We start from the raw sequence: 6,872 nt of genomic DNA, 5'->3' as shown, positions 1-6,872 counted from the left end.
GTACAATTTTGAAATGTCCTTTCTTCTTTCTTTCTGGCCTTTCAGTGCTTCAGCGCTTCAGAGCTGCTTCCCAGTATTTTCAATCTTTTTTATTTAATTTTTAAATTTTTTTTTTTTTTTTTTTTTTTTTGATCGAAAAGCAAAAGAGCAGCAGCCAGCTGAGCAGAGCAGTGCCAGAGAAGGAAAGGCCCTGGCCCATGCTGGACCAGGAACCCCAAAACTGGCTCACAACGGGGGGACCCGGACCAGTAGGACAAACCAGAATTCCCAGAAACATAAGGAGGCCAAGTGATGGCCCTGGCCCAGGAACCTCCTGAGCCCAACATCCCAGGCCAAACCCATGAGGAAGGCTGTGCATTCCCGCAGGCCTGAACCCTGCTGCCAGCACAACGGCAGCATGGGTAGTGAGATGCTTCCTTTCCCCTAAACCACTGAGGCATGCCAGCAGCAGGGAAATAGAAGCCTTCCCCAGAAATCCCATCTGGGGTCTGGAGATGTTTGTTTCCCACAGCAAACCAGCTATGGTCTCGTCCAATTGTGCCCTCTCCCTCAGCAATGCATCAGGTTTGTCTCTCATCCGCCCCTTGGCATCATCCCCATCCCCTCTGGGCTGGGGATCAGAGGCAGAACTCTCTGGATGCACCTGCCCCCCCATGCCAATAGGGCACAAGAGAGGCGGCGGCCTCCATGGGACAATCCCCGAAAAACCACCCCCCAAACCGCCGAGAATGCTGATCTTAAAAACAGGCAGCTGGACTGCCACAACAGTGAGCTGGCGGGCAGCCCCCGCTCCACGGAAGGAGAGACCCCCCCGCCGGAGCAACTGCTGGGACGTCCGGTGGAAGCAGCGGGGAGGGAGCCGGAACCGGGGGGGGAACCGCGCTGAGCGTGGGATCCGCTGCGGGCTGCTCCGAGGGTCCCGCGGGCTCAACTCCGTTTTGTGCTGCTGACTCTGGGGTCCGCTGCGGAGGCGGCGGGGACGCGCGGGAACACGCTGTTGCTGCGTCCCTTGGCTCTGAAAGCGGCGGCAGACACGGCACGGGCACCAGCGGATCCTGGAGAAGCGGCGAAGCGTCGCTGTTGCTTAGCAACAGGTCAATCGCCGAAGGTGCTGTCTCTTCGGCCTTCTCCGACACAGGCTCTGGCGGGGGCAGGGAGGCCGGTGCAACGGCGGGCGGGACCGCCTGGAGAGGCGGAGACGGGATCTCCTGGAGTGACGGCTCTAGCAGGGCCATGGAGGAAACCTCAGAGACCGGTGCCGCCCTCATGTCTGAAGGCGGAGTCTGAGAGGCCGGCGCTGGCTTGAGCGGCCACTCCCATCCCCCCGGAGAGAGAGAAGGGGGGGAAGGAGAACACTCCATCTGAGCATGCTCCGGAGAAAGAGTAAAAAAAACTTCTTCGCGCCGTGAAGTTTTGCCCCCCCCTGCCGTGAAGCAGGGGGGGCTGGGAAGAAAAATGTCCTCCCCCACCGCGTCTTCTGCCAAAGGTGGTGGAAACGGAGCTTGGCCATAACAGTTAGAGATCCATTGAAAACAAGCTGCTCTGCGTTTCAGGACAGGGAAAAGCTTTATAAATGCTGGGTAGATAGAAGGCAACACGCGTCCCTCAATGTAGACACGCTGGATAATGGAGTCCATGCACTCCCAGACAAAAACATCTAAAGCATATAAGACATCAGCAAAGAACCCAAAAAGCTTTGCCCATCTAAAGAACCCATAGATATCTGTTTTTGACAAAAAGCAACCATCTTCTCTGCACCAATATTTCCAGAGGGCTATGAGTTTTTCCTCTGAAGGGGAGAATTGAATCTCTTCTGGCAAGGCATGTGTTTGCCATACGAACAGCCACAAGCTACGAAGGGCTGGTTCATCAGGGATAGAAAAGTGAACAGTACCTTTTGAAAGAGTCCAGCTTGCTCTGGCCAGCTCCACAGGTCTGCTGCTCTTTTCCATCATCTTTCCTGACGGTTTTCCAGAAGAAAGGTTCTCTTTGTGGTCAGCCTTGGCTGTGAACTCTGTCCAAATCAGGATCTTCGGTTCTTCAGCTCCTGGCTTGAATCCACTTTCTGAGGTCACTTCAAAGCAACCCTCAAATGCCACACATACAGGATTTTTACCCAGTGCAGCAATTTTGCTCCTCTGGTCTTATCAGATTAATTTTTGCTCTGACACGAGGGGTCACCAGATATTACAGCGACCTGAGTGGGTCGCTGCTGGTGAGAGAGAGACGGTGAATCTTGTATCTTGATCAGAAGGCTTATTTATTAATATATGATATAATACATTATAGTTATACTAAAAGAATATAGAGAGAGGTTTGCAGAGCTGCTAGCTAAGCTAAGAAAAGATAGAAAAGAATCCATAACAAAGTTGTGTCCAGGGACTCAGTCCCCTATCTTGCACTGATGATTGGCCCTTAATTATAAACATAGAAAATGAGCCAATCAAGGTGAATCCTATTGCATTCCACAGCAGCTGATAATAATTGTTTACCTTCTCTTCGGGGGCCTCTGGCCTCCCGAAGACGCAGAAATCTGAAAGAAAGGATTTCTGTGGAGAAATGTCTGCGACACATTCACACTCTTTTGTGAAGCTATACTGGAGCTGCAGTAAGAAGTACAGGAGGCAGCTTCACAACACAGGACTTTATGACAATATTTAGGAGCTTTCAAGTGTTCTTAACCCTCACTTTGAGCCCATGACACAACATGACATCCAGTTCCTTAGGACACAACTTCAAACATGAAAAAAATCAAATTTGCCATCCAAAAGGGCAGTTCAACACTGAACCTGCAGGCTATGCCCAATACACTCTGTTTGTTTTGCGGGGTTAGTTTTCAGACGGATGAGCTCCCCAGTCTGCATGGAGGAGATAGAAACACAGCTGGGGACACGTTGCAGAGAGATCAGGCAGATTTTGGCTTGTATCCCTGTATGCCTGTGGGCAGCACCACACAGGGATATAAACCTGCTTTAACTGGCTTGGTTTGCAGAAGAGCTCCATGATTAGCTGCCCTGGAACAAACAGGGGTAGAGGTATGCAAGGCCAGAAATGATCAGTCGTGTGGCAACAGAGAAGCAAAACCTCCCTTCAGCTGTGATTGCCACCCAACTGCTGAGTAGCTTTCAGCATCCAGTGTCAATTCTGTAGCTTTCTGCAGTGCTGGAAGCAAGAGAATATACTGGCTTGTTTTGGGTGGACAGAAAATCTGTGACCGCTCTGGGAGGTGCCTCTGTTAACCAGCATGGTGTTAAAATGAACTTCTGCCTAGCTGAGATGGTCTTGCAATCACAACCCTTTCTGAAAGGCTCTGTTAGAGTCCATCAGCCATTAAACCCCTCAGGCAATATATCAGACTTTTAAAGAAGACTCTCCACAAAGCTTTGAAATACAGTTTTTCACTGCCTTGAACTTACATGTCATCAGTTCCTTTATAAATGGAATGCATATCTCACACTGATAAATATTTCTAACTCATATGCAAATGCTGTTCTAATTTGATACCATTTTTACTTACTTTATGTACTTTTAACTTTTGCGTACAAGACCAGAAATTACTATCACGTCATTTACTATTACTCTTTTTCTTGGATGCTTAATCTTTACTCCATGCTAAGCTAAGTAATTTACTTGATCAAAGTGTAGGCTGTACTTGACAGCTGTCATAAAATCCCTTAATATTCCTGCAGTTTGATGGCTTCTCCACTGCTTTATTGTCAGCACAGCAGTTTCCTTGCTGTCACCAGCAGCTTTTTCTGCTTTCCTTGATTTTTATGGCACTCTCCCAGACTGCTCTGTACAGCTTCAGTGCAGTTCACAAGTGCTGGGCATTTCGTAAGCTGTGGTTTAGAGTCTCCACAGCCTTGGTATTCAGTTACCAGTGAAATTACATTTAACTCCCAAGCTGTTTATAATTCAAACAAAAGGATTTCTCTGTACAGCATCCAAACCCAACAAAGTTACAAGTATTTAAGCTTTTTGCACAAAGATCAAATATAAAAAAATCTCCCTCCTCATATTTCCTTTGGTTGCAGTCTTCTGCACACCATATAGCTTAGCTTGTATCTACAGAGCCTCTTTTTATGTAATCCATAAGCTTTTACTGATAAGCTCGCTCTTCTAATCCTCTAAGGGTTCCATACAAATTCAGTTTTTTCCCTTCTAAACTTCTTAATTTCTTACTTATTCAGAAGATATTTCTACACTTGAGTCCTTAAAGAGTTTTGTTTTTTTTTTCAGAATAGCTGTTAAGCCTTGTACCTAACTGGCCTATTAACAAATCTATCAAAAAAAGCTAAATTCCACTCTTTCCCATTTTCCTGAACCAGGCTTGACTGTACTCACAAGATGGCGTAAGGTCTTGAAGGAGCACATTAAAAAAATCTTCAGTTAGCTAAGTGCCAATCTGATTTATAAACCATGTGTCCATTAAAATTTGTTCCAAACATTTCGGCTAAATGCCTTTCTATCAGATCAAGCAGTAGGTGCCTGTATCAAAATTTCCCTGACTCCCTCACAGATCCTTTTAGGTATCTTCCCACTCCTTGACTCCTGAGCTCACAGCACCTGGCTGCAGCTGCTCTTCTGCAAATCCAGGCTTGGACCACGCTCCTTTCCAGAGCCTCACCATAGACACCTCTCTTCCCATTATTACACTTTGCATCTGTTTTCACCTTGGATGCTCTCCTGGATCAGGCTCTTCTGTTTTCCCTTAGGCATTCTACTGTAACAGAGGTACTGCATTCTGTAATCTTGGCATTGCCACAAAGCCAGATCCAAGCTTGGCACAGAGCCTGACTTGCTGCAAGCAGCATTCCCTGGAAACAGCTTAGAGCACTGAGAAACTCATGAGAGCAAGCAGGCAGGAGGGCAAAGCAGTGTCTCCTGACAATCAGACAGCAAGCAGCATTGCTGTATTGCTGCTGGTAGAATACCTGTGTCCATGCTAAGCATCCCAGGAATGCAGGGAACAGGCTCTGCACAGCTCATACTTGGGGACCATGCACACCCATGACAGCTCTAGTTCTGGCGGTGTGACCTCTTGGAAGCTCCAGGACCTGGATTCTCTCCTAGTGAGGAACACAGATGTAATTCCCTGGACTGAAGATTATACTCCTGGACTGAATATTATAGCCCCTTCCTATATTTATATTTTACAGAATCACACACTTATTAGGGTTAAAAAGGACCTCTGGAGAACATCTATTCCAACTCCTTCTGCGAAAGCAGAGTCACCTAGAGCAGTTAACATAGGCACAAGTCCAAGTGAGCAAATGTCTCCAGAAAGGGATATTCCACAACCTCCCTGGGCAGCTTGTTCCACTGCTCTGCCATCCCCAGTGTAAAAAAGTCAAGGTGTAAAATTATTTAAATTTATGGCCATTGCTCCTTGTCCTGTCACTGGGCACACTCTTTTCACCCACTTTTGGGATACTTATAAATAAGATCCCTTCTCAGTCTTCTCCTTTCTAGACTAAACAGGCCCAGCTCCAGAAGTCTTTCCTCACCTGAGAGGTGCTCCAAACCCGTAATTATCTTTGTGGACCTCCAGTGTAGTGTGTCCAGTAGCTCCTTGTCTTCCCTGAACTTTGGAGACCAGAACTGAACACAATACTCCAGGTGTGGCCTCACTAGGGCCCAGTAGAGGGGAAGGATCACCTCTGTTGACCTGCTGGCCACACTCATCCCAATGCACCCAGGATATTATTTGTACTCCTGGCCACAAGAGCACTGCTGGCTCATGGTCAGCTTGCCATCTACTACGAGTCCCAGTTCTCTGCAGAGCTGCTCTCCAGTAGGTCAGCTCCAGCCTGTCCCAGGGTTATTCCTCCCCAGGTGGAGGACCCTACACCTGCCCTTGTTGAATTTCATTAGTTTCTCTCTGTCCAACTTCCCTGCCAATCAAAATTCTGTGAATGGCAGCCTAGCCTTCAGGTGTATTTGGAGCCATCCTTTCTCCACAAAGGAAAAGGAAGCATCCATGAAAAAGGAGCATACTATGGGGAGAAAACCTGGACTATAGGTATCTAGGAACTCTTCACTGGGATGCACTCTAAAACAGAGACATTCCTTTTTTTTTGCCTTGTTTAGTCCACCTTCATGCTGCACACGTTTTGTAACATTCAGCTTTTATTTTACATAAAATAACATTTTATTTTACATTAAATAAAGGCTTTAATAATACTCTTAGGTTCAGTATATCTTTGCACAATCCTCCCAAGGCTCTCAGCCCTGCATGGTCAGACAGGATATAAGAATGAGTTATCCATAACTGCCACTGCTGCTGCAAACAGGATTGGATGAGGTGGTATCACAAACAAAATAAACAGAAAAGAACAGGAAATATGAAAAAAGGGAGAGAAATAAGGAAGAACCTGATTGCATTAGCCAAACGACAACTATGCACAGCTGCCCATACACACACACTGCTCCAATCAAATGCCCTGTGCAAAGGAGAGCTATCCCTTGCTGTGAAAGACCTTGGATGGGACTCTGTCATGGACTGCCTCCCAGCACTGACTGGGAAATGTAGTGGCTGCAGCTGGTGCTGGCACTTCCACAGCAGGTTCCCCTCAGGTCCTTTGGTACCACCTGACATCCATCTGCTGTCTGTGGGGTTTTCAGAAGCACAGACACAGCAGATCTTCATGTGCTGCAGAGCAAACTCAGCTTTGAACCTGAGAGACTCCTTGTCCTTTCCACAGACACACTGCAACTGCAGACACAAAAACTGAGCACTCAGGAAGGTTGCCCATGAATGGTTTCATAAAGTGCCAGAGTCACAGAGAAACAACAAGTGCTGCAGCACAGCACTTCTGTGGCTGCTGACACACCCTGTTAACCTGCTTGCGTGGCTGGAGCTGTGCAAGATG

The sequence above is a fragment of the Ammospiza nelsoni genome, chromosome 1 (genome assembly GCF_027579445.1).
Source record: "Ammospiza nelsoni isolate bAmmNel1 chromosome 1, bAmmNel1.pri, whole genome shotgun sequence".
NCBI lineage: Eukaryota > Metazoa > Chordata > Aves > Passeriformes > Passerellidae > Ammospiza > Ammospiza nelsoni.
Note: the sequence above shows the minus strand (reverse complement) of the source record.